This window comes from Petaurus breviceps, unplaced genomic scaffold (genome assembly GCF_028583685.1).
Source record: "Petaurus breviceps papuanus isolate PSGF00001 unplaced genomic scaffold, PetGlider_PUasm1.0 76, whole genome shotgun sequence".
Lineage (NCBI taxonomy): Eukaryota > Metazoa > Chordata > Mammalia > Diprotodontia > Petauridae > Petaurus > Petaurus breviceps.
In genome coordinates this window covers 34,393,668-34,421,209 of record NW_027186473.1, presented here as the reverse complement: position 1 = coordinate 34,421,209, position 27,542 = coordinate 34,393,668, and positions in this window count along the sequence as shown.

Below are 27,542 nucleotides of genomic sequence, written 5' to 3'. Positions count from 1 at the left end.
CAAGGCAAACTGGAAAGTGGACAGGAAGGGTCTGTTGTACCAGTCTGAGAGAAGGGGCACAGTCCTGCACAAAATATGTGCCAGCACATATTAAGCCCCTGCCCTCCCCACCTTGCCCAGCAAACCCAGAGAAGGCTTCAGAGGACTTAATCACTGGCAGTTGTGGCAGTTTCTAGATTTCTAAACCCACAAGTGCCAAAGACAACATAGAAGGTCAATAGGAAAAGTCTGTTGGATGTGGGTGAGAGAGGAACAAGGTCTCATCTCAGTCCCTGGGAGGTGATGGTGGCAGCAGAAATGGTTGTGGTTGCTTCCGGAGCTTTAGGCCTACAGACAATGAGGTAGGGAGGGTATCAAGCTGCTTATCAGAGGGGGATTACAGGGATCTCTTTTCTGGTGCTGAGGCAAGATTCTCTTGCTTTGCCTGTGCTTCGATTTGGCTTGCCAGTCCTAGGTGCTGCTCCTGTGGTGAGGAGGAGTGTTGGCATGGCAGAGCTGATGGCAGCGATGGAAAGGGAATCCTCCTCACAGTTCCAAAGCAGAAAAGAAAGTTGTGGTCACTCACAGACCAGAGCATAGGCCAGGAGAAGAGTTACCATCTCTCCTTTGATCATATAACCTTGGAAAAACTGAAAATTTACAGTTCCCTAGAGATATCTCTAAAAACAGTTGCATAAAACCCCTAAAGCCTGGGACAGTATGGCCTCCAGAGTAGAAACTGAGTCCTATCTTAACAAAAAATTAAAAAGTCAAGTAATTGACTGGGAAAATGAGCAAACTTCTAAAAATAAAACCCCTTAAACTATAGAATCTTACTTCAGTGACAAAGAAGATCAAAACATACAACCAGAAGACAACAAAGTTGAATTTTCTACATGCAAAGCCACCAGAAAAAAAATGAATTAGGGTTAGCTAGGTGGCATAGTGAATAGAGCACTGGCCCTGGAGTCAGGAGGACCTGAGTTCAAATCCAGCCCCAGTCACTTAACACAAAAACTGGCCGTGTTACCTCGGGCAAGTCACTTAACCCCAATTGCCCTACATTCCCCCCTCCAAAAAGCAAATATACATACATATATATATATATATATATATATTGGTCTCAGGCCAAGAGTTCAAAAAGGTTTTTGAAAATCAAGCAACAGAAATGGAGAAAAACTGGGAAGGGAAATCAGAGTGACACAAGAAAATCATGAACAAGTCAGCAGCTTGCTAAAGGAGACCCCAAAAATACTAAAGGGGAAAGTTATGATAGAAAGGATGACAAATTGGGGGAGGGGGTAACCAGAAGTAAACACTTTTGAAGAGGGACAGGGTCAAGGGAGAGAATAGAACAAATGGTGGGGGGAGGCAGGATAAAATGGAGGGAAAGTCTTTCACAACATGAATATTATGGAGATAGTTTGCATGACTGCACATGTGCAACCTGTATCAAATTGATTGCCTTCTCAGTGAGGGTAGGTGGAGATTAAGGAAGGGAGAAAATTTGGAACTCAAAGTTTTAAAAACCAGTGTTGGAAATTGTTTTTTTGTGCAACTGGAGAATAAGATATACAGGCAATAGAGTTTAGAAATCTATCTTTCCCTACAGGAAAATAGAAGAGGAAGGGGATAAGAGAAGGGGGTGGGGGTGATAGAAGGGAGGGCAGATTGGGGTTAGGGGTAATCAGAATGCACATTATCTTGGGATGGAGAGAAGGGAGAGATGGGGAGAAAATCTGGAAGTCAAAATCTTGCAAAAGTAAATCTTGGAAACTAAAATTAATTAATTTATTAAGAAAAATGTGCTGAACTTAAAAAAATAAGAATAAAACATACTATAATTTCATGTTTATGTAGTCTATAGTAGTACATTAAATATACTAATAGTATGGCAGTTACTATGACAAAAAAATATCCATGATGTTATAATCTTAAATCTGTATGGTCAAACATAGTGGAAGTTTCTTCCTCTTTTTCCATTACCCAAATTATTTCATTGTTGATAATTTTTAAAGTTCAATTAAGAAGCCAGATGCAGTCCACAGGAAGGTTGTCTGATAGCTTTATCATAACTATCGACATAGCATGTCACCACTAGAAAAGTGTCCACTCTCCAGACAAACATTTCCATTGTAAGATGCTCCATTGTTACTCTACAGCTAAACGTGACTTGAAACATAGAGTGAATTTCAGATTGCATGCTTCTGTCCATTAACACTTTGGTGGCAGGCCGTTCTTCAGGATTAGAGATGAAATCAGACTTGTCTCATCAGGATGCCTTCCTCCACACAAATAACTGTCAATCCAATATTGTACTTGTAGCACTGGGAGGAACTCACAGTGTGATAATGAGATGCCCTATAAGTAGACCAGAGGGATGCTGACCAGAGGGGTCTGTCTCTGAAAAGAGCTCAGGGGAATTATGCAGTATGTTTGACACTCCTGGTAGCAACTTGCTGTTAAACATGAAAGAATAACCATTTCCTCTGCTCTGGGAACACATACCTGTTAGTTTATGGCTAATTTGAATTCCTTGCTCTTCCATTACTTTCTAATGTTCAAAACTCAGCTCAGACAATTGAATAGTTCCATTTTAGTATTATGTAACAGGTTTTTCCCCAGTTTTAGGCTTCACAAACTCTACATTTCATAGCTGCTGTGATGATCATAGGCAAATTTGAGGATTCATCCCAAATGTTCACATTAACTATTAGTGCCTGACCTGTGGTAGGATATTCTGAGCTTGTCTTGGTCTGACCAGCCATAGTCGGACACAATGGAACTTGAATCTAACATAGTGATGGTTTTCTTCAAGAATGAAAGACAACAACCAGATTTAGAGCTAGAAGGGACTTCAGAAGGCATTTGTCTCATTGAACCCTTTCATCTTATGGACCATGATATATAATAATCATTTATTTAGCTTTAGAAAAAGAATTAGAACTCATATGGTTTAACTCATTTATTTCATAGATGTGGAAACTGAGACCCAAAGAGATTTAGACTTGCTCAGTCATATAAACTGCAAGGACCAGAGCTGGGATTTGAACCAATATCCACTTACTCTAAATATATCACATTTTCCATTGTAAAGTACAGGAAAAAATAAGAAGATTTATCCTGAATAAACTTGGCATGAACAGGAATGCTGATTTATGTATGGTTGATGCTTGGAAAATTATGTAGCATTCCTTATTACATCAACTGAAGGTTTGTATTTTTGTGTTTATTTTTTTTTCCCTAATTGTGGGTAATGCAAAAGGTGGGGTTTGGAAGGTTAGAGTTTTACTTTTTATTCTCCTTAACTTTGCCTCCTCTGAATCAAATGTTAGCACTATGGTGACAGGTATTACAATATTACCAGGGCCTTCAGCCTGACATACACATTAATATTGCTAAGCAAACCTAATCACAGCATCATCGTATTAGAAGAGACACCAGAATCACAGAATCATGCATTTGCAATTGGAATGGAGTCAAACGGCTTTGGAACTGTGCAATATTACTCCTAAGTTTGTATCCTAGAGAGATCAGAGAAAACAATTGTTTTCCAGAATTGGACCAGTTCACAACTCCATCAACAGTATATTCACCAGCTAATTTAACATATCTTCACCCTTATTTATCTTTTTACTTCTGTGTCATATTAGCTTACTTGAAAGGTGTGAGGTGGTACCTGTAATGGAAATGCAAATTTAAAGATCGTCCCTGCCACTAGGCCCTTTGATAGGCTTAAGAGTCTCTGAGAACCTTCCTTGATTTGAAAATATGCTCTGCCTCCTAATAGGCTGAATGTGGTCACATGGAGCCTGTGGCAGGAGGCTTGGTTTTCAGGAATGCCCACACCTTGATGCTGTGTGATTGGGCAGTGGATCAAGAGGGTGGTTACATTCTCTGACCAAGGAGAAGGCTATAGAATCCTGGATGTGAGGCTTTGCTTTGGGGCTCACTTTGAGAAGTGTTCTGTGATTTGATCAGATGAGACCCTGGGAAGCTGTTGTTGAGAGCCCCCCGGCTTTGAAAAACCCAGATGTTCATTTGGTATGGATGTAATGGTTGGACAGTTTGGAAACCTGTCTACTTGATCTGTTTCTCTGTCTTGATAATTCTGTCTGTATACTCTGAAGTTTGGGGTGCTGACCTTTTTCCCCTGAACTAGGTAAACGATACATATTTGACTGATTAAAGTAAGGTTGTTAACCAATTTTTAGTTGCTTTCCTTTAACAAAGCAGATCTAAGAACCTGTGTTGGCAGCCACCCTGGGGACACTGAGGTGCTTGCTGATACAGTACCTCATAGATGTTTAATATTTAATTGGAATTTCTTTATTCAATAGTGATTTAGAACACTTTCATATGACTATTGATAGCTTCAATTCCTTCTTTTGAAAATTGCTTCTTTATATCCTTATGAAAGATCACTTATCAATTGGGGAATATCTTGTTTTGATAAATTTGTCTGATTTCACTTTATACTTCAGAACTGAACCCTTTGTCAGAGAAACTTACTGTATCCAAGGTATTTTAAAAAGCAGAGAGCACATATCCTATATAACTTTTTTATAATTATCTTAGCATGCTTTAATTTGGGGGGAAAATTACAGCTGCAAAGCCATCTATTCTGAATGAATAAGCTGCCCCCCTTGTAGAATATAAAATCTATTTTTTTAGGGCAATTGGGTTTAAACGACTTGCCCAAGATCACATGGCTAGTAAGTGTTAAGTGTCTGAGGCCGGATCTGAACTGCCACCTAGCCACCCAGCCACGCCCAGAATATAAATTCTTGGAGCTCAGAGACCCTACTTACAAATCTTTGTCCTCCTTTTCCCCAAGTACTTAGCACAGTGTCTTGAATAGTTGATACTGAATAAATATTTGTTGAATAAATTATTGAATGATTAAATGGTATAAGTTTTCAATAACCAAGTAAATTCAATAAATAATTATTAAGTACATTTATTATGCTATAATTTTCTGAACTAAGTAATAGCAACTTTCCAGATAAGCTGGAAAATGTTGCAGTATTCCTCAAGGGAAGTGAAAATCTATGTGGGTGCTGCAATTTGTACTATAAAGAGGAAAGTACAGGAGAGAAGCAAAAAGAAGAGTGGGAAACAAAGTACTCTAGGAAAATCCAAGAAGGGGAAAAAAAAAAAAAACATCTTCCACTGAGGGAATGAGAGCTTGATGGAGGAGATGGCAACTGACCTAAGGAAAAGTCTGAATAGGTAAAGAAAAGTAAGTCTTGCCAAATTGGTATAGAATAATAAAAAAAAAATGCTCTTTCCTTTACAATTCAATAGTACTATTCCTCCTAGAAATTGTTGCTGATTTAGCAGCTTTATTTAATGAATCACTTTAGACAAATGATTAAGAAAAGCATCTTAAATCCATCATATCCAAAATTGACCTCATTATTCATCCCCTCAAAACCTCTCCCCTTTTCAACGTTATTATTATTATTAATGTAACCATTATTATTTTCAATGTAATATTATGTTATTATTAATGTAATAATTATGATGTTAATATTAATTATTATTAACATAACCATGTCTCTCAGTTACCAAGGCCTCACTCTTTCACACACACACACACACACACACACACAATCATCAAGTGTCACCTTCAAAACACCTCTTGTATATATGTCTTTTCTTTCTACTGACACTGTGACTACCCTAATGCAGGAATTCATTACCTCATATCTTGACTATTGCAGTAGCCTTCCAAGGGGTTATAATTGCCTCAAGTCTCTCCCCGCTTCAGTCAATGTTCTACTAATCTGTCAAATTGATCTTCCTAAAATGCAGATTTTACCATAACCTCGCTCTTCAATATACTCCAGTAGTTCAACATCAACCTCCAGGATCAAATATAAAATCCTCTGTTTGCTTTTTAAAGTCAAGCATAACCTTGTCTATTTCTACTTTTTCTCATGTTTTATGCCTTAATCTCTTCCATGAACTCTGTGATCTAGTGATACTGGATTTATTATTCCTTGAACATAAGACTCTATCTCCTGCCTTTCCAACTGTTCACTGTTCACCCCAAACCTAGAATGCTCTCTCCTTATCTCCACCACCTAGCTTTCCTGGTTTCCTTCAAGTCTCAGATAAAGTCCCATCTTTTTCAGGGAGCCTTTCCCAATCTTCAGTCTTAATGTCTTTCCTCTGAGATCACCCTAAATTTGACCTGTTTATATCTTATTTGCACATAGTTGTTTGCTTGTTATCTCCCCAAAAGATTAGGAACCACTTGAGATCAGAGACTGTATTTTGGGTCCTTTTAATTTCTTTGTATTGCCACCTCCTAACTCAATGCTTGACACACTTGGAATTAGGGAGATCAAATAGAAATCCTAGCCCTCACAAGTACTTACTGGTTGTGGAATCGTAAGCTGTTCATATTGACCATGAGTTTCAGTTTCCTTGGTTATAAAATAAGGATATAAAACACCTTCTTCTCTGTCTTATGGCAAGTCTCAAGTAAAATAATGTAAAGGGCCTTATTAACATTTAAAAAATTATCCAAACATTATTGATGATTTTGGTCATGCATACCCCCTCCTGTGACAAAGAGAAAAACTTTCTATCCTTTCCTTTCTATCCTACACAATCATTGTTCATGCCCCCTCATTAGTCTTCCACATAAGTCTATCCAAGATTTTGGGAACTCTCTAGATTCCTTTTTCTGGTTGGGGTACCAATGGATATTTTTTATTATGGTCATATATCTTTCTGATGACAACCTCTACAAAATCCTGCTGAATTGCCTCATGATAGAATAAAGATGACTCTGGTTGAGATATACATACACTGAGAGAGAGACAGACAGACAGACAAACAGAGACAAAGACAAAATGACAGACAGAGATAGTGCCTCACACAAGAACCTTCAAAGAACAAAGTCTGGCAGATTTTTCTTTTTCAATCTGGAATGACTTAGAGTAGTTAGAGCATTATAGATCTGCTTTCTGAGGAGTTTCCTAAATACATGCAGAAAGACTCAGTAAATGGACTGTCCACCTAATGCAAAGAAAAGGTTAAAACAGAGGAAATATCAAAAATATTTTCACATATTGGGGTTCAATAATATGATTTTTGCTTAAGTATGCATGACTTAAATAGTAGACATTGTAATTGGTAGAAAAGGATTAAAGAATTTTAGACGTTTGCAAATATGAATGAGTACTAGTAAGAACCTAAATATATTTTACAAATACTGTTTTTATTTGACTTACGTTAAATAGTTAAAACCATGAAAAGTTTTTAACTTCCATAGATTAAATGATCACCCTAACTTTCTATTTTGAAATATGCAAGCTATCACTCTAAAATAAGACCTGCAATATGTTTTTATCAATGAACCAAGATATGCGATTATCTACACTTTGTAGTATTTTTCAATCTATGTTTAATTTACAAGATCATGCATGAGATGTATGGGATTCTTCCTAACACTGAATAATCTCAAGTAAGGTATTATTATGAACCTTTAACCAGTGTGACTGCTTTTCATTGTCACATGAATTTAAGATGCAACAGAAACTGAAGGCAATTATACTTCTAAAACAATTGATTCCCTGAATTGTGTGAATCTTCTTGGTTCATTTTGTTGATCTCACTTTGCTCTGTCCAATATTTTAGTCTTCTTTCATGCCCCCATGCCTCATTTGCCTCATGACTTTTTTCATCAATTCCAATTTTGATGAGTCTTTTGACTCTTGACTGATAATTCTGTTGCAGGTGATTTCCTTTTATCATAGGATTTAAAGCAAAAAGGGACCTTAGGAATTTTCAATTTCAAACATCTCATTTTACAAATGACAAAATTGGAACCCAGAGTATATACATGACTCTCCAAAAGTCCCACATGTAGTAAGTAGCAAAGTTGAATTCAGAATCCAATTGTCCAGTTTTTGAAACAAGATTCTTTGTACTCCAATGCATTACAACAGGCTTCATTTCTGCGGGGCTTAGAAAATATAGTTTGTGAAATCATTTATACAAATGTATTTGTAGGGATATAATGCCATATACTGGGGCCTACAAAATATGATTACTCTTTCTTGGCTTTGGTTTACTATTCCTATATGAGAAAATATTCATAACATACTTAGCACGGTGAAGGTATATAGTAGGTTTTAGGGTCAATTCTTACTTCTTTCTCTTCTACCCCTTCCCAACTTTGCCACATGGTAGTAGTTCTAAGTCCCCAGAGATAAGTTATCATGATACAGTTATGTACCAATGTGGTCAATGCCATAGGAGTAATCCGGTAGAAGAAACAAAACGTTTCCTTTGACCAATATTATAACTCTTGAGACCTTAATATATGTTTCTATACTAGTAGTAACAAAGAGAAACAGATTCTGGAAGGCAATATATTGACTCAGAAATTGACAAATTAAGATGATTTTGTTGCCTTGAATTTTTACTTATTCTATTAAATATTTTCCAATAACATTTTAATCTGTTCCCTGACTTACATGGCAATTTTACCAGCTACATGCTGGTGGGTCATGAGTTTGACATTGCTGGTATACCACCAATCCCACTTAATAATAATTCTTAAACCTAAGTGTAACCATTTACTTAAGAGGGTAAAATAAATAATGAATTAAAGATATTAATATTATCAGAGTAAATACATCACAATGCACAAATGTACCTATTTCATACTCTCCCATAAGGACCTTCAGTAACTATTGTAAAGATTAAGTACACATTTATAAGAACCCAGCAGAGAAACACAATGCTATTGATCCATTCAGGAGTATTTGTACATCCCTCTCCACAAAACAAGCAAAACCTAAAGCAAGCAAAAACAATAATTGAAAAAAAGATACTTCTTCTCTACTCACTACTTAATTGTTGATCATTACAACTCTTCAGTAGAGATTTTTTTTTTCCCCTACTTGGACAATAGTCTTTATAAGTTCTTTTCAATTAACCATCTCCTTTAAGAAAGTGTTATATATTAATAGAAATGGAACTTCTTAAGCTAAAAAACTGCAAGGCTCATCACATTGGCCATCTCTGGGCTGTATAGGTAAACCCAGATAATCATTCACTCACTTGAATGCTGCACTATCTAATCAGAATTGAGCTCACAGCGGCAAATTCTTCTCACCAAGAAGCCAAAAGAAGAGAAAATCTACCCCTCCCCCAACTTTTCTTTTTCAGGCCACAGGTGACAGCAGAGATCAACTTCCCTTTATTCTAGAAGTCTCTGAAATGCAATAGCTATTTCTAGAGCTTTTGGCAGGTGATATTGGCTCCTTATTGATTGGTCAATCAGTAATCTTTAATCTTCAAACTGCACCAGATTCAAGGAGTAGCTTTTGTTTACCCATCATGTTCTTCTTCCCTCCTGCTGCTAAATTTCACTTTTCTCTATGTAATTCTGCTCAGTGGTGTAAATGAGAGTCTCATGACTCCATGACTCTCTTTTTTTTAACTAAAAAATTTATAACCCATCAAATTTCCCCAATAAAATTGATAGTCCATTTAAAATCAAACCTTAGTTTCTAAATTTTTATGTGATTTCTCATTTTCTTCTCTTTAATCATAAAGAAATGCATATGAAAATTAGCTGAGGTGCTAACCTTGTTGTGTTCTAGAGTTTTACATGACAATGTCAAGTCTGTTTCCCTGCTTTGATATCCTTGAAACTGTACTTTTTTTTTAGCAATTGGGGTTAATAACTTCCTCAAGGTTACATGGCCAGTTATTTTTGGGTGCTGTGCTAAGTATCAGAGCCCGGATTCGATCCCAGGTCATCCCGAGTCTGGGACTGGTGCTCTTACTCAATGTGTTACCTGGCCTCCCCTGAAACTGTACTTCTTAATAATTACATTTCTTCACTTTTCTTTTTAAAGTAAATAGCTGATCTTTCTCTGTTTCTTTATAACACTAAACTGTTCTCAAACAAGTGAGACATTCTTCTGAATTAACAAAAATATCTGTCTTGAAGTCTATACCACAGGTCATTTTCTTTCCAAACTACCTAGACTCCATCAGAGAGCATTTTCTTCCTACATAAATTTTTGCAATTTATTTTAAAACAAAGTTCATATTTGGTATTAAAATGTTCATCCATAGAAGCAGCAAAATCCTACACACTTTGATAATTAATGATAAATCTGTTCCAATATAGAAAAATACTTTTTTTTCCCCTTCTCCTTTCATCATAATCTGGTCCTCATGAAAAGTGATTAAAAGAGACATTATGCCTCATGTCTAGAGAGAGAAAGGGACACACAAACTCCCCCCAAAAAAGTCAGGAAATATCTACAAGGAGATAATCAAGGCAACAAAATTTCACTAAGTAGAGTAAATTTCATACTGAAAGCTTTAACAACAAGCTTGGGGAAAAACTAACATTAAGACATGGACAAATAAAAGTTGTATTACTTGTGTGTTGTTGTTGGGTTTTTTTTTTTTGTTTGTTCTGTTTGTTTGTTTTTATAAGACAGTGATCTCCACATATTTGTAGGTAGTCAATGGATAGAAGCAGCCAATGGATAAAGAGTAGGTGAAAACTGGGTAGTGAAAGTGTATAGGTGAAAAAATTTTCACCTTTTGGAAATACAATGGGATGGAATCAAAGTCTCATTAAAAAGATTGCCTTGGGTAAAAAGAAAGCTCACTTCTTAGCTAGGAACAAAAGAGGAGAAAATGGGAGTCTGTGTTGATGGGATTGAAAGTGTGGATTTAGGGAGGAGAGAGAACTTTCAAAGTATTGTCTTTGGGTTGTAGATCTGTTTGCTTTTTTGTGTGTTTGTTTTTTGTGGGGGAGGATAAAACATGAATAGGAGTCCCCAACTAAAGGAGGAATGGGTGGGGATGGCAAAGGTGAATCAAAGAAACAAAATAATATTTAGAACAGCTGTTCTGCAGGATGACATTGAGAGTGAGTCAGGGAAGAATAAAAGGATTTTACTCTGTAGCAAAGAGGTCACATTTCACACTAGATAATATACATTTATAATGGACTTGGTTAGCCTGATTTTGTGACTTCCTCTAGAAATATTCTTGAACATTTGACTGAGAGTAGAGAAGACATGTGTTGGTAGTACAGTTAAGATTAGGAAAGTAATGAATGGTGAAAAGGTAAGACATTCCAAGGAAGAATATAGAATAAAGTTTAACTGTTTAAAGCAGAATTTTTCCATTCTTTCGCTTTCATATTGGTTGAAACAATGAATGATAAAACATAATTTCCAAAGACTGATGAGGAAGTAGGTCTTCCACATCTTGTCAGAGATGTGACACACTAGAAGTGTGAGAAGAAACAAGAATGCCCAATGTATTGATTTGATGTGCTTCAAGAAAGTCTTGGGGAACGGGAGAGTTATGTTTAGTACTTATTTGCAAAGGAATATACTATATGTCTATTTAAGTGAACAGAAAACAACAATAATGGTAACAACATCAACAAAATCCCTACAGAAATGGCAACAAATAGAACTATTTTTTCACACCTTGTTAAACTATATAATTATGTATTTCTCTAAAAATACACTTAGAAATTCACAATTTCCTATAATATCCTCTTTTTTTATAGGGTTAGTATATTAATATGTTTGCTGAATTATTGTGAAGGTGATAGTAAAAAAAAGATTTATTTTCAAAAGAAAAAGAAAACAGTTAACATGGCAGGTGTTAAGTCCAAGGTAAAAAAGCTAGTGTTCACTTCAAATTAGTAAATTTTTATTAAGGGTTTAAAATATTCAGTGCTATTTGCATGACATCATAAGTGTCAGGGATTCAAAGATGTAAATATATAACCCCTTGCCTCCTAAATTTTTCATTTTACTGGGAGAATAAATATAAAAGCATAAGAAAAAGATGTTTGTAAAGAGGACAAAAATTAGGGTTACCACAAAGATTTTACAAAGGAAAGGAAATCAAAGGAAAGGAAAAAGGAAAGAAAAAAAGGGAAAGGGAGGGGAGGGAAATTAGAGATTATTAGAAAGGAAGTGGATATGGTATATTCTAGGTATGGATGATAGCACTTGTCAAGGCACAGATATAAGAGATAGAAAGTCAAGTTCACAAAACAATTAGTAGACTAGTTTTACTAGAATAAAGAATACATGAAAAGGACTGTCATAAAATGTCTGGAAATACGGTTGAGAGTCAGATTGTGAAGTCAAATGCCAGAATGAGAATTTGCATTTGATCTTAGAATCAACCATGAATCAATAAGTTAGTCAACAGCATTTATTACTTGCTTGCTTTGGGTTTGTCACTGTACTAAGTTCTTTAGTTAGAAAGAAAAGCAAAAGACACAGTCCTTGTCTTCAAGGCATTCACAATTTATTTGGGGATACAATACAAAAACAACCATGTACACAAATGATGTATATAGAATAGATGGAAGGTAGTCTTAGAAGGAAGACACTAGGGGAAGCAAGGTGACACAGTAGATATAGTGCCAGGTCTGGAGCCAATAAAACCTGAGTTCAAATTTGGTCTCAGACACTTAAACAGCTGTGTCGCCATGGCGAGTCTCTTAACCTCTGAGGTTAAGATTTAACTGAGGGGGCATGGAATTAAAAGATAGCTGAGTAAAGGCAGGAACTTTCCTGAGCTCTCCCCCAAACCCCTCCAAGTACCTTTAAAAAATGAATCAATAAATTCCATAGCAGCAAAACACACAACAATTCAGAGCAAAACACATTACCGGCCCAAGACAACTTGTAAGATCAACAGGAAATGGTTGTTGCACAAGGGTGAGAGAGGAACTCAGTCTAGCTCAGGACACACAAGCATAGACCTGGCCCCAGCAAAATTGGACCAAGCCTCAAGGTGACTGAATCAGTGTCAGAAGTGGTGGTAACCAGACCTCTAAATCGACAGATACCAAAGACAACTTAGAAAGTCAGTAAGAAAGGTTGGTTGCACCTAAGTGAAACTCTAGCCTAGTCCAGTGCAGGCTGAGCCAATAAAACCCAGGCCTCATCAAACCAATAACAGGCCTTGGGGGGGGGGGGTGACTGAATCAGTAGTCATCAGTAGCTGCCAGAGCAGCACCTGCTTACAGAGCACTCAGTCTACAGATGGTAAAAGGGTCAAACAAGTAGTCAGAAGCTGGTTAGAGGGGTCTTTTTTGCTGCCACTGAGGCAGGACTCCATTGCTTTATCCATACTTGTATCTAAGTCACAGTCCTGGATGGCAGTTCCAGTATGAGAAGGAACACTAGCATAGCAGAATTTGCAGACACAGTAAAGGGGGAGGGGGTGAAACCCTCTTCAAAGTTTCAGGGCACAAAAGACTGCTTGTGGTTGCTCACAGACCAGAGGACAGGGAAGGAAAATATTAAACACCTCTTCTTAGAGTATACTTGAAAGAATTGAAAACTTACAGGTCCCAAGAAGCCTCTCTGAAAACAAATACACAAAGCCCCTAAAGATTGAAACAGTGTGCCCACCACCCTGAAACCAGAATCTTACTTTAACAAAAAGTTAAAATTCAACTAATAGGCTTGGACAATAAGCAAAAAACAGGAAAAAAAAACCCACATTTAAAGTTGCTATGGTGATAAGGAAGATCAAAACACACTCAAAAAAAGACAACAGAATCAAAGCTCCTACATCCAAAGTCTCCAAGAAAAATATGAATTGGTCTCAGGCCATGGAAAAGCTCAAAAAGGATTTTGAAAATCAAGTAAGAGAGGTAGAGGAAAAATTGGGAAAAGAAATGAGAATGATGCAAAAATATTTTGAAAAACGAGTCAACAATTTGGTAAAGGAGACACAAAAAATACTGAAGAAAATAATACTTAAAAAAACAAAAACAGATTAGGCCAAATTTTAAAAGAGGCCTAAAAATCCAATGAGAAGAATGTCTTAAAAACCAGAATTGACCTAATGGAAAAGGAGGTCCAAAAGCCCACTGAAGAAAATAATTTCTTTAAAATTAGAATTTAGTGAAAGGAAGGTAATAACTTCCGAGACATCAAGAAAGACATCCCTACTTTGGGGGAAGGGCAGGGTGAAAGGAGACAGAAAATGGAATAACCTGATGGGAAGTTATAGGATGGATGGAAATAGAGTTAGCAGTAGTAACTGGGAAATAAAAATTGAAGCAAGTTTCTCTGATAAAGGCCTCATCTCTCAAACATACAGAGAACTGAGTCAAATATATAAAAAATAAGATTCATGACTTAACTGATAAGTGATCAAAAGATGAGAACAGTTTTCAGATGAAGCAATCAAAGCTATCAAAATTTATATAAAAATGCTCTAGCACACTATTGATTGGAAAAATGCTAATTCAAACCATTCTGACGTACTACCACATACCTATTTGATTGGCTAATCAGACAGAAAAGTTAAATGACAAACATGGGAAAAAATGAGGCTTTTCCCCCAATTTCTTTATTTTTAGTTTTCAACATTCACTTCCATAAGTTTTGAATTTTCTCCCCCTGTCTCACCCCTCTGTCTTCAAGACGGCATGCAATCTGATATAGACTCTACACATACATTCCTATTAAAAGCATTTTCATATTAGTCATGTTTCATAGAAGAATTATACTGAAGCACAGAAACCATGAGAAAGAAAGAAAAAAACAAATAAAACAAAAAAGAAAATAGTCTACTTTGCTCTGCATTCAGACTCCATAGATCTTTCTCTGGATGTGCATGGCATTTTCCATTCTGAGTGCTTTGAAACTGCTTTAGGTCCTTGCATTGCTTAGAAGGGCTAAGTCTATCAAATTCAGTCATCTCACACTATGGCTATCTCTGGGAATAATGTTTTTCTGGTTCTACTCATTTAACTCAGCATCGGTTCATATAAATCTTTCCAGGATTTTCTGAAGCCCACCTGTTCATCATTTCTTATAACACAATAGTATACCATTACATTCATATACCACATATAAATATCAATATTGTTCAGTCACATCCCAATTGGAGGGCATGCCCTCAATGTCCAGTTCCTGGCCACCACAAAAAGAGATGCTAAAATATTCTTGTAACATGGTTCCTTTTCTCATTTTTATGATTTCTTTGGGATATAGCCCTAGAAGTGGTATTACTGAATAAAAGGGGATGCATGTTTTTATAACCCCTTGGGCATAGTTCCAAACTACTCTCCTGAATGGTTGGATCAGCTCACAGCTCAACCAAAAATGAATTAGTGTTCAAACTTTCCCACATCTTCTCCAACATTTATCACTTTCCTGTTTTATCATGTCAACCAATCTGTTAGGTGTGATGCAGTACCTCAGAGTTGTTGTGACCCACATCTCTCTAATCAAGAGTAACTTAGAGAGGGGCAGAGCCAAGATGGTGGCATAGAAGCAGGAAAACTCTGTGAGCTCCCCCTATAACCACCTCAAATACTGACAAAATATGACTCTAAATAAACTTTTGAGCTACAGAACACACAGAGTGACAAAGAAAAACAAATATCTTGCTGAAGGCAGCTGGCAGGCCTACAGGAAGGGTCAATCACACCTTGCTTGGAGTTGAGCCCAACCCATATAAGCCTGTGATTTTAGCCCCAGGGCAACTCCAAGCAGAAGTGGATGGAGCAGACTTTAGAAAAGTGGATCACCAGGAGCAGTGACAGTTTCCAGTACTATCAACCCATAAATGCCAAAGACAAAGTAAAAGATCAGAGTGGAACTCTGCTGGAACTGGGGGAGGGAGGGAGGTTAGTGGAGGAGTGCAGTCCACCCCCTACCCCTGGGGCAAGAAGAGGCAGAGGAGCAGCAACCATGTAGCCACCATCACATGGCTGCTTCAGAGTTCCTGGCCTATGGATCATAAGGGGACCATGCTACCATTCAGAGGGTAATTGCTTTTGCTCTAAACTTCTTTGAAGCTGGATTGCTATCTTAGGTGGAGGTCCTGGGGTATGTGGCCAGTGGGGCAGAGCTTGTGGGGACAGCAGAAAGGGCACCCAACTAATAACTCCAGCAGTTGCAAAAACCCCAACAATTTGGGACGAAGCTCTCCTCTCTGGAATCAGAGTTCTACTCTGGCAAAAAGTTCAAAAGTCAAGTAATTGAGTGGCAACATGAGCAAGCAAAGGAAGCAAAGTAAGCACAGCAATCAAACCTTAGATTCATTTTTTGGGAACAAAAAGGATAAAAACATGCAATGGGAACAAGACAACAAAGTCAGAACTCCTGCACCAAAAGCTTCCAATAAAAATATCAACTGGTTACAGGCCATAGAGGAGTTCATGAAGGAATTTGAAACTCAAGTAAAAGAAGTGGAGGAAAAATTGGGAAGCTAAATGGGAATGATGTGTGAAAATCGTGAAAATAGAGTCAACCACCTGACTGAAGAAAATAATACCTTGAAAAATAGACTAACTCAGATGGCAAAAGAGGCCCCAAAAGCCAATAAGGAGAAGAATGGCTTAAAAAGCAGAATTTGCCAGATGGAAAAATAATTTCAAAAGCTCACTGAAGAGACTAATTCCTTCAGAATTAGATTGGAGCAAATTGAAGCTAATGACTTGGTGAGAAATCAAGATACTATTAAAAATGTCAAAAAAAAATGAAAAACATAGAAGACAATGTGAAATATCTCATTGGAAAAACCTCTGACCTGGAAAATAAATCCAGGAGAGATAATTTAAAAATTATTGAACTATCTGAAAGCCATGATCAAAAAAAAGAACCTTGAGAAAATTCTCAAGGAAAATTGCCCTTATATTCTAGAACCAGAGGGCAAAATAGAAATTGAAAGAATTCACCAACCACCTCTTGAAAAAGGTCCCCAAAGGAAAACTCCTATGAATATTATAGCCAGGTTCCAAAGTTCCCAGATCAAGGACAAAATATTACAAGCAGCCAAGAAGAAACAATTTGAATATTGTGGAAACACAATCAGGATAACACAAGATTTAGCAGCTTCTATATTAAGGCATCAAAGGGCTTGGGATATAATTTTCTGGAAGTCAAAGGAGCTAGGATTAATCACCAAGCCAGTAAAACTGAGGATAATGTTTCAGGGGAAAATATGGTAATTCAATGAAATAGAGGACTTTCAAGCATTCTTGATGAAAAAAAATAGTTAAATTGAAAATTTGACATTCAAATACAAGAAGCAAGAGAAACATGAGAAGGTAAACAAGAAAAAAAAATCATAAGAAACTTATTAAAATTGAACTATGTACATTCCTACATGGAAAAAAAATAATTGTAACTTATGAAATTTTTCTCAGTATGAGGATAGTTGAAGGGAATATAAATGTATATGTGTATATATATATTTATACATACATATACATGTCTATGTAGGAGGATATATGTGTGTATGAATACATATGTGAGTGTGTGAATATATGTGTACAGGTATACATAGACAAAGGGCACATGATCAATTGAATAGGAAGGCATGATATTTAAAAATATAAAATTAAGAGATGAAGGAGGAATATCATGAGAGGAGATAGGGAGAGACAGAATAGGATAAATTATCTCATATAAAAATGGCAAGGGAAAACTGTTACAATTGGAGGGGAAGAAAAGGAAGGCAGACTTACTCTCATTGAATTTGGCTTAAGGACAGAATAACATACAGACTCAATTGTGTATCTTACCCTAGAGGTAAGGGGGGAAGGAGATAAGAGGGGGCATGATAGAAGGGAGGGAAGATTGGGGGGGGGAGTTAGTAGCACACACTTTTGAAAAGGGACAATGTCAAAGTAGAAAATCAAAAAAGTGGGGGGTGGGATAGGATGGAGGGAAATATAGTCAGTTTTTCACAATATATCCACCATGGAAATGTTTTCTATAACTACACATGTACGACCTATATTGAATTGCTTATCTTCCCAGTAAGGATAGGTTAGGAGGGAAGAAGGAAAAGAATATGGAATTCAAAATTTTTAAATCAAATGTTTTAAAATATTATTTTTATTTTTATTATTATTATTTTTACATGCAACTGGGAAATAAGATATATAGGCACTGGGGTATGGAGATCCATCTTGCCCTACCAGAAAGTTGGAGGGTGTATGGGGGAAGATATAGGAGAAAGCAGATTGGGGGAGGAGGTATTCAGTGGGATCACTGTTTTGGGGTGGTGAGTAGGGGAAGATGGGGAGAAAATTTGTAACTCAAAATCTTGTTGAAATGAATGTTGTAACCTAAAAATAAACATAAAATTTAAATGAAAAAAATAAACCAACAAACACTTAACAAATAGTTACTTAGAGCACTTCTTAATATGAATATAGATAGCCCTAATTTCTTTCTCTGAAAACTGCCTGTTCATATCCCCCAGTCATTCATCAACTGGAAATGACCTACTTTCTTGTAAATTTGACTCAATTTTCCATGCACTTCATAAATGAGGCCCATATCAGAAATACTAGTTGTAAAAATTGTTTCCCAGTTTCCTGCTTCCCTCCTAATCTTAGTTGCATTGGTTTTGTTGTGCAAAAACCTTTCCATTTAATGCAATCAAATGTATCTATTTTGCAATTCATAATGTTCTCTATCTTTTGCTTGGTCACAAATTCTTCCATCCTCTATAAATCTGACAGAAAAACTTCTTCCTGCTCCCCCAATTTGTTTATAGTATCAGGCTTTATAGCTAAATGTTGTACCCATTTGGACTTTATTTTGTTATATGGTGTCAGGCTTTGGTCTATGCCCAGTTTCTGCCATAATATTTTCCAGTTTTCTCAGCAGTTTTTTTTTCAAATAGTGAGTTATTATCCTAGAAGCTGGATCTTTGGCCCCATCAGACAGTAGATTATTATAATCATTAACTAGTGTGTCTTGTGTACTTAATTTATTCCACTTATCTAACCCTCTCTTTCTTAGCCAGTACCAAGTAGTTTTGATGATTGCTTCATTATTATTATTATTATTATTATTTTGCTTTTTGGAGGGGAGAAGGTAGGACAATTGGAGTTAAGTGACTTGCCCAAGGTCACATGGCTAGTTTTTGTGTTAAGTGTCCGAGGCCGGATTTGAACTCAGGTCCTCCTGACTCCAGGGCCAGTGCTCTATTCACTGTGCCATCGAGCTACCCCAATTGTTGCTTTATAATACAGTTTAAGATCTGGTATCTGGTAACAAGTAAATTGATTTAAGTAGAACTGTCATTTCTATGATATTAGCCCAGCCCACCACAAGCAACTGATGTATTTTCCAATTATGTAGATTTAGCTTTATCTGTGTGAACAGTGTTCTGCAATTGCACTCACACAATTCCTGAGTTTATCTTGGGAGGGAGACTCCTAAATACTTCACAATGTGTACAGTAACCTTACATGGACATTCTCATTCTATCCCTTGCCATTGGACTTTGTTAGTAATACATAGAAATGACGATGATCAACATGGGTCCACCCTATATCTTGCAACCTTGTCAAAGTTATTTGTTATTTCAAGTGGTTTTTTTTTACATGATTCTCCAGGACTCTCTATGAATATCACCACATCATCTGCAAAGAGCAATAACCTAATATCTTCTTTGCCCTTTCTACTTTCCTCAATCTCCCTTTTTTCTCTTATTGCTAAAGCTAACATTCCTAGTATCTTATTGAATAAAAGTGTTAATAATGGACATCACTGCCTCAACCCTGATTCCACTAGAACTGCATCTAGCCTATCCCTGTTACATGTAATGCTCACTGAAGGTTTTAGGTAGATGCTACTTATCATTTTAAGGAAGGCTCAATTCATTCCCAAGTTCTTCATTGCTTTTAATAGGAATTGGTGTTATACTTTGTCAAAATCTTCTTCTGCATCTATTGAGATAATCATTTGGTTTCTGTTAGGTTTGCTGTTGATATAATCAATTACACTGACAATACTCCCAGCACAATATTTGTACCATTAAAAGAATTTGCCAATTTCCCCAAATACAGCATTGGAATCAATTACTCCCTGAATGTTTGATAGAATTCACTTGCAAATCGATCTGTCACTGGAGATCCCTTCCCCTTCTCCCTCATAGATGGGGTTATTTAAAATTTCTACTTCCTCTTCTGTCAATCTGGGCAATCCACATTCCAGTAAATACTCATTCATTTCACCAAGATTGTCAAATCCATGGGCATAGAATTGAGCAAAATAATTCCCAATCATTTTCCTAATTTTCTCAGTATTGGTGGTGAACTCACTCTCTTCATCCCTGATACTGGTAACTTGGCTCTCTTCCTTTCCTTCAGTTGAATTAATCAAAAGTTTATCAATTTTATTGTCTTTTTTTTTTAATAAAACCAGCTCCCAGTTTTATTTATTAGTTCAATAATTTTCAAAATTTCAATTTTATTCATCTCTTCTTTGATTTTCAATATTTCTAATTTGGTATTTAATTGAGGATATTTAATTTGTTCTTTTTTCAGCTTTTTGAGTTTGCATGCCCAATTCATTGATCTCCTCCTTCTCTATTTTATTCATGTAAACATTCAGATATATAAAACTTCCCACAAAAACCACTTTAAACACTGCATCCCATAACTTTTGGTATGTTGTCTCATTGTTGTTATTTTCTCTTTTTTTTTAACTTTATTTATTTATTTTAGTTTTCATCATTCATTTCCAAAAGATTTTGAGTTCCAAATTTTCTCCCCATCTCTCCCCTATCCCCACATCCCAAGATAGCAAGCATATTGATTACCCCTTCCCCAGGCTTCCCCCTGCTCTATCCTTCCTATTCCCTTCTTACCCACTTTCGCCTTACATTCTTTTAGTGCAAGATGAATTTCTATACCCCATTGCCTGTATATCTCATTTCCCAGTTGCATGTAACAACAAATTTTTACCATTTGTTTTTAAAACTTTGAGTTCCATATTCTTTTCCTTCTTTTCTCTTCACCCACTCTTGAGAAGAGAAGCAATTCAATATAGTTATTACATGTATAGTTATACAAAACATTTCCATAGCAGTCATATTGTGAAAGACTAACCATATTTCCCTCCATCCTATCCCATCCCTCATTTATACTATTTTTCCTTTGACCCTGTGGCTTTTCAAAAGTGTTTGCTTCTGACTACCCCCTCTCCCAATCTGCCCTCCCTTCTATCTTCCCTGCTCTTACCCCCTTTCCCCCTGCTTTTCTGTAGGGTAAAATACTCAGTTGAGTATATATGTTATTCCCTCCTTAAGTCAAATTGAATGAGAGTAAAATTCAAACAATGCTCAAAGCTCTCCTTTTTTCCCCCTCTACTATAATATTTTTGTGCTTCTTCATGTTAGCACTTGCCAGCTCTACCCACCTGGGGCTCACGATCTCCTGCTGGTTGGCTGAGGTGGGGTTTGTTGCTGGCTTCCTGGGACACCTCCCTTTCCTGTACTGGTTGCCTTCAGTCACAGCAAGAGGGACCTTTTATATTAATTCCCTTAGCCTCCAGAGCTAAAAGACTTATGTGCACTTTCTGATGGTTGAACTATTCTAGGATTTTTCCTGGGGCAATATTCTCTGGGTTTTTCAAGGTAAAGAAGGGAGGGTGTGAGCACTTACTCTTTACTCTGCCATCTCCATGGCTCCCAGTAGTTTAAATAGGTTACTTTCAAACATTTAGTCTCTGAGCTGATAATCCCAGGAGTATCTGTTGCTATTGCTGCAGGCCCTGTTCAGAATTGTACTTCTCTCCCACCCAGTTCCAACAGACACCCATCCTGCACTGAGAGGTCTGGGAATCCATCTCTGCCATGACCGAGTCTGCACCAGTGTACCCACTGGGCTCTATGCTCCTCTCCCAGTCTGGTGCAACATATCCTTCTTGTCGATACTTCAGGTTGTCTTGTGCTGGAAATCTGTCATACTTCATCTGTTTGTGGATTCTTCCACTCCAAAATCCATTCAAATTTACCTCTTAGAGGTATCTGAAGGAACTTGGAGGAGAGCTCAGGTGTGAGCCTGCTTTCACTCCACCATCTTGGCTCTGCTTCCCTTCCACAAATGAGACTTTAATGAATTCTTGGTGGAGTTGTGAAGTGTTTCCACTACTCTATAGAGCAATTTGGAACTATGTGCAAAGGGCTACATAAAACCACGCATACCCTATAACTTACCAATACTTCTCCTAAATCTGTATTCAAAAAGCGATAAAATAGAAAAAGGAAAGGAGCTTATATGTAAAAAAAACAACAACAAAAAACAAACAAACAACATCTATACCAGCTCTTTTCTGGAGCTAAATAATCAGAAGCTGAGGGGATGCCCAACAATTGGAGAACAGTTGAACAACTTGTGAATGTGATTATTGAAGAGGTTACCCACTAAGAGGGTTAGGATTGCTCTGGAGACTCCAAAATACCAATACACTGGGTCCTGCTGAATGAATTTGACTCCAGTCTTCTCAACCAAAGAAAAGTAAAATTTATTGAAAGTCCGCTTGCGTTAGACACAGAGTAAGTCTGTGCTAGGTCATTCTATGATGCTCTCACAGCACTCTCATTATTCTATGGCATTCTATGGCACTCTCACACCTCCAGAAGGTTGTGAGAGGAATCTAGGAGTGGTCTAGAGGAGGAGTTTGGGGTGGGGGGGTCTTCAGGAGAAGTTAATGAGGTTAATGAGTGATTAAGGGTAGAAAATAGCTAGAGACTACAGACAATGATGAGCTAGGCCAGTTCAAGGGTGGATCAATATTTTGATAGTCTAGTAACAGAGGCTTGGGCTCAGCCACAATGTAAGGCTTGTTGTCTCATACAAATGCTTCATCAGATGGAATAATGTGATCAAGAGTCCAAAGGAGGTTCCCAGAGCCTGTACCTTGAGTCCTTGAAAAGGAGAGCTCCATGGGACTCCCAGAGCCCGTACCTCATCAATTATGATGGAATACTATTATACTATAAGAAATGATGAACAGGATGCTCTCAGAATAACCTAGAAAGACCTGTATGGATTTATGCAAAGTGAGATTTGCTGTATCTAAAGCAACAGCAATGTGGTAACATAATCAGATGTGAAAAACTTAGCTATTCTCAGTAATATGATGATCTAGGACAATTCTGAAGGACTTATGGTGATAAATGCTATCCATCTCCAGAGAAAGAATTGTGTCTGAATAAAGACTGAATACTTTTTTCTTTATTTTCTTCATTTTTCCTGAGTTGTTATTTCTTGTCTATGTTTTCTTTCACAATATGACTTTTATGAATACATTTTGCATAACTACACATGTATAACCTACATTAAATCGTTTGCTTTATCAATGGGGGTAGGGTGTGTGGAGTGAGGAAGGCAGAGAATTTGGAACTTCAAGTTATAAAATAATTGTTAATTTTTTTTGTTGGTAACATGGGAAAATAAAATGCTAAATAAAACAAGACAAAAAAAAAGAATTAATTGAGATAAACAGTTTCTTCCTCCATAAAATTGGGACAACATTGGCACCTAACTCCCAGGTTTGAAATGAAGATCAAATTAGATAATACTTGTTAAGTGCTTGGCTCAGTGTCTGGCACATCGTAAGTGTTATATGAAAGTTGGCTATTATTATTGTTGTTGTTGTTATTGATATTATTATTATTATTACACTGACAATGGAGATCTAGTATCTGGTACAGGAATTGCTAAAAAAGTAAGGGAAATGGCCTTTTCACTAGAGCACATGGGAGTAAGATATAAGATTAGAAACATCTCAGGCCTAGGTTATGAAAGTTCTTTAAGAACCAAACAGGGAGTAGAAGCAGGACCTATGCATGGGTCTGGCTTCCACCTTCACCAATCCATGTAAAAGGGGACTCTGAACAAACTTGGGAGCTGCAGAACCCACAAAAAGAAACAGAGAAGCTAAACTCCTGCTAAGGACAGCCTGGCATGCCAGCAGGAATCTGCCAGCACAGCCATCTGGGAACCAAGCCCAAGACCACATGAGCCATAGGTTTTAGCCCCAGGGTGGGATTGATCAGCTGCTGGACAGAGGGACTTCAGATCACCAGTACCTGTGGCCATCTCCAGAATTATCAACACATAGATGTGAAGGACAACGTGAGAGGTCAGTGCAGTGTGGACTTTGTGACGCAGTAGTTTGGGAGTGAGTGGGCTTTTGCCTCCGCGGTGAGAAGCCACTGCCACAGTGGCAGCTTCAGCTCCTGGTCTGCAGACTGTAGGGGAACCAAGCAACCGGTCTGAGGAGTAATCGCTCTTGCTTTAACCTGCTTGGATTGGTGCGGTCTAGGGTAGAGGTCCTGGAGTGTATCCAGATTGCCAGAGCTTGTGGAGGCTTCAGCAAGGGGACCCAAGTAATACCTCTGGCAGCTGAGAAAATCCCAGTGTTTAGTATGAAGGTCCCCTGTCTGGTAGCATAGTCCTACTGTGGCAAAAAGCCCAAAAGTCAAGTAATTGAGTGGCAACATGACAAGGTAAAGGAAACAAAGCAAACAGAAGAATTCAACGTTAGGCTCCTATTTTGGCAACAAAAAGGATCAAAGCATGGAACAGGAGGAAGACAGTGAAGTCAGAATTCCTGCACCAAAAGCTTTCAAAGAAAATATGAGCTGGTTACAGACCATAGAGGACCATAAGAAGCAGATAAAAGAAATGGAGGAAAAATTGGGAAGAGAAATGAGAATGATGCAAGAAAATTACAAAATGAGGGTCAACAGCCTGACTGAGGAAAATCATACCATAAAAAATAGACTAACTCAAATGGCAAAAGAGGCTCAGAAGGCAATGAGGAGAAGAATATCTTAAAAAGCCAAATTTGCCAGATGGAAAAAGAATCTCAAAAGCTCACTGAGGAGAATCATTCCTTCAGAATTAGATTGGAGTAAATGGAAGCTAATGACTTTATGAGAAATCAAGATGCTGTTAAACAGATACAAATAAATGAAAGAATAGAAGGCAATGTGAAATACCTCCCTGGAAAAATCACTGACCTGGAAAATAGATCCAGGAGAGATAATTTAAAAATTATTATATTACCTGAAAGCCATGACTAAAAAAGAACCTAGAATTCATCCTCCAAGAAATTCTCAAGGAAAATTGCCCTGATGTTTTAGAATCAGAAGTCAAAATAGAGGTTGAAAGAATCCACCAATCACCTCCTGAAAAAGATCCCAAAAAGGAAAGTCCTAGGAATATTATAGCCAGGTTCTGAAATTCCCAGATCATGGAGAGAATATTACAAGCAGCCAGGAAGAAACAATTTGAATACTGTGGAAATACAATGAGGATAACCCAGGATTTGGCAGCTTTTACACTGAGGCATCGAAGGGCTTGGAATATGATATTACGGAGGGCAAAGGAGCTGGGATTAACACCAAGAATCACCTACCCAGAAAAACTGAGTATCATGTTTTAGGGGAAAAAAATATCATCATTCAGTGAAATAGGGGACTTTCAAGCATTCTTGATGAAAAAACCAGAGTTGAATGGAAAATTTGTCATTCAAATATAAGAAGCAAGAGAGGCATGAGAAGGTAAACAGGGAAAAAAAATCATAAGGAAACTTTTCAAAGGTGAACTATTAACATTCCTACATGGAAAAAACAATAATTGTAACTGGTGAAACTTTTTCAGTATGAAATTATTGAAGAGAATAGTAATATATATGAGGGCATATGGGTATCTGAATACATATGTGAATGTTTATATATATGTTTACACATATACATAGAGGGCCCAGGACCAATTTAATAGGAAGGGATGATACTTAAAACTTGAAATTAAGAGGTGAGAGAGAAATATAATGAGAGGAGATGTGGAGAGACAGAATGGGGTAAACTATCTCATATAGAAGAGGCAAGGGAAAATGGTTACAATGGAGGGGAAGAATAGGAAGACAAAACGGAATGGGTCAACCTTATTCTCATTGAATTTGCCTTGGAGAGGAAATGAAATACACACTAAAAAGGGTATCTTTCCCTAAAGGAGAGTAGGGGGGAAGGGGATTAGAGAGGGAATGATGGAAGGGAGGGCAGGCTGGGGGTTGGAGGGAAGTTGGAAGCATCTACTTTTGAAAAGGTATGGGATCAAAGTAAAGAATAGAACATGTGGGAGGTGGGATAGGAAAGAGGGAAATATAGTCAGTCTTTTACAACATATCTACTATGTAAATGTTTTGCATTAGCTACACATGTGCAACCTAATAATGAATTGCTTATCTTCTGAGTAAGGGTGGGTGACAAGGGAGGAAGGGAATGAATCTGGAATTCAAAGTTTTAAAATAAAATGTTTATACACACTCACACACACATGTACATATATATTTATATAATATTATTAATACTATTTTAAATGTAATTGGGAAATAAGATATACAGGCACTGGGCCATAGAGATCCATCATGCCCTCCTGGAAAAGTTGAAAGGGGTATGGGAGAAAATATGGGAGAGCAGATTGAAGGAGGGGATATCCTGTAGGACTGCTATTTTGGGGTTGTGAGTAGGAGAAAAATGGGGAGAAAATTTGTAACTCAAAATCTGGCAGAAATGAATGATCTAAATCAGAAATTAAAGAATTTGAAAAATGAAAAAAAAAGAAAGTAAAAACAAACAAACAGAGGGCCCCTCTTTCTACTTATATTTGTATTCTTGTCCGTTAGCACAGGACCTAGACTTTACTAAGTTCTCAATAAATACTTGTTAACTTGATTTAATAGGAATTACTGGATAAAAAAAATAACCTTAATGAAATTTATTGAATTTGATGGATGGTCAGTTATGTAATTAGACATGTGTCTCAGTATGATTATGTTTTGAAACTGATTGAAAGAAGGATTAGAATGGAAAGATACTAACGGTAGAAAAACTAATCCACCAAAGTATTATAATAGTATAGGGACATGGAGATATTTGAAAGGGCGGCCAAGGATGCAGGATCATCAGAAGGGAGCTTAGACTCAATGAGAGCTAAAAGAGAAACAGGTGAAAAAGTGAAAGTTTTTTTTTTAAATTTTTCAACAGGTCTACCAGAGAGTAGAAGAATTGGGTAGGACATTTGGTAGATAGGGTTGATGAATGTAGAAGTGAGGAAACCAACAGTTGAGGATGGAAATAACATTTGTACTCCAGCTTTGCAGCAAATAGAATCATTGCATTGGGAAGCATTTGAGAGGGTAATTATATGATACCCATTGAGTCTCACTGGTGAGAATCCAGATAGAGTATCACGGTATCATGGTAGGAGATGAATCATTTGAAGGAGACATAAGTCGAATGCTCAAGGCCCTTTACCGAGGTCCAACCTCACAGAAGTTGGTTATTTGGTGTCCTCTGAAGCTGAGGTGTCCTGCTTCACAATAGGCAGGAGTAGATGAAAGAACAGTTTGGAGGAATCTAGTCAGAAAGCAAGAGCTAGTACTACAAGGTAGGTAAGATTTGGGAAAGGCCTCTAAAACACTGGAAAAGTCTTTGGAGCTAGGAGACCAGAGATGACTGGCGTTGATCCAGGTTAAGGTGGGTTACCTATGAAAACCATGGGGCAAAGAGAGTGAATGATGTGTTAATCTTGGGTTAACAGCTACAGACTGGTAGACTTGTAGACCTAATCTATTGTGATGGCAATATGTGTGAAAAGAGGAGGAAGGATATGAAAAATGTTATGGAGTTTGATTCTTCAAATCTGGGATGTGACTGCATGTAGAATGATAAAGAGTCCAGGATCACTT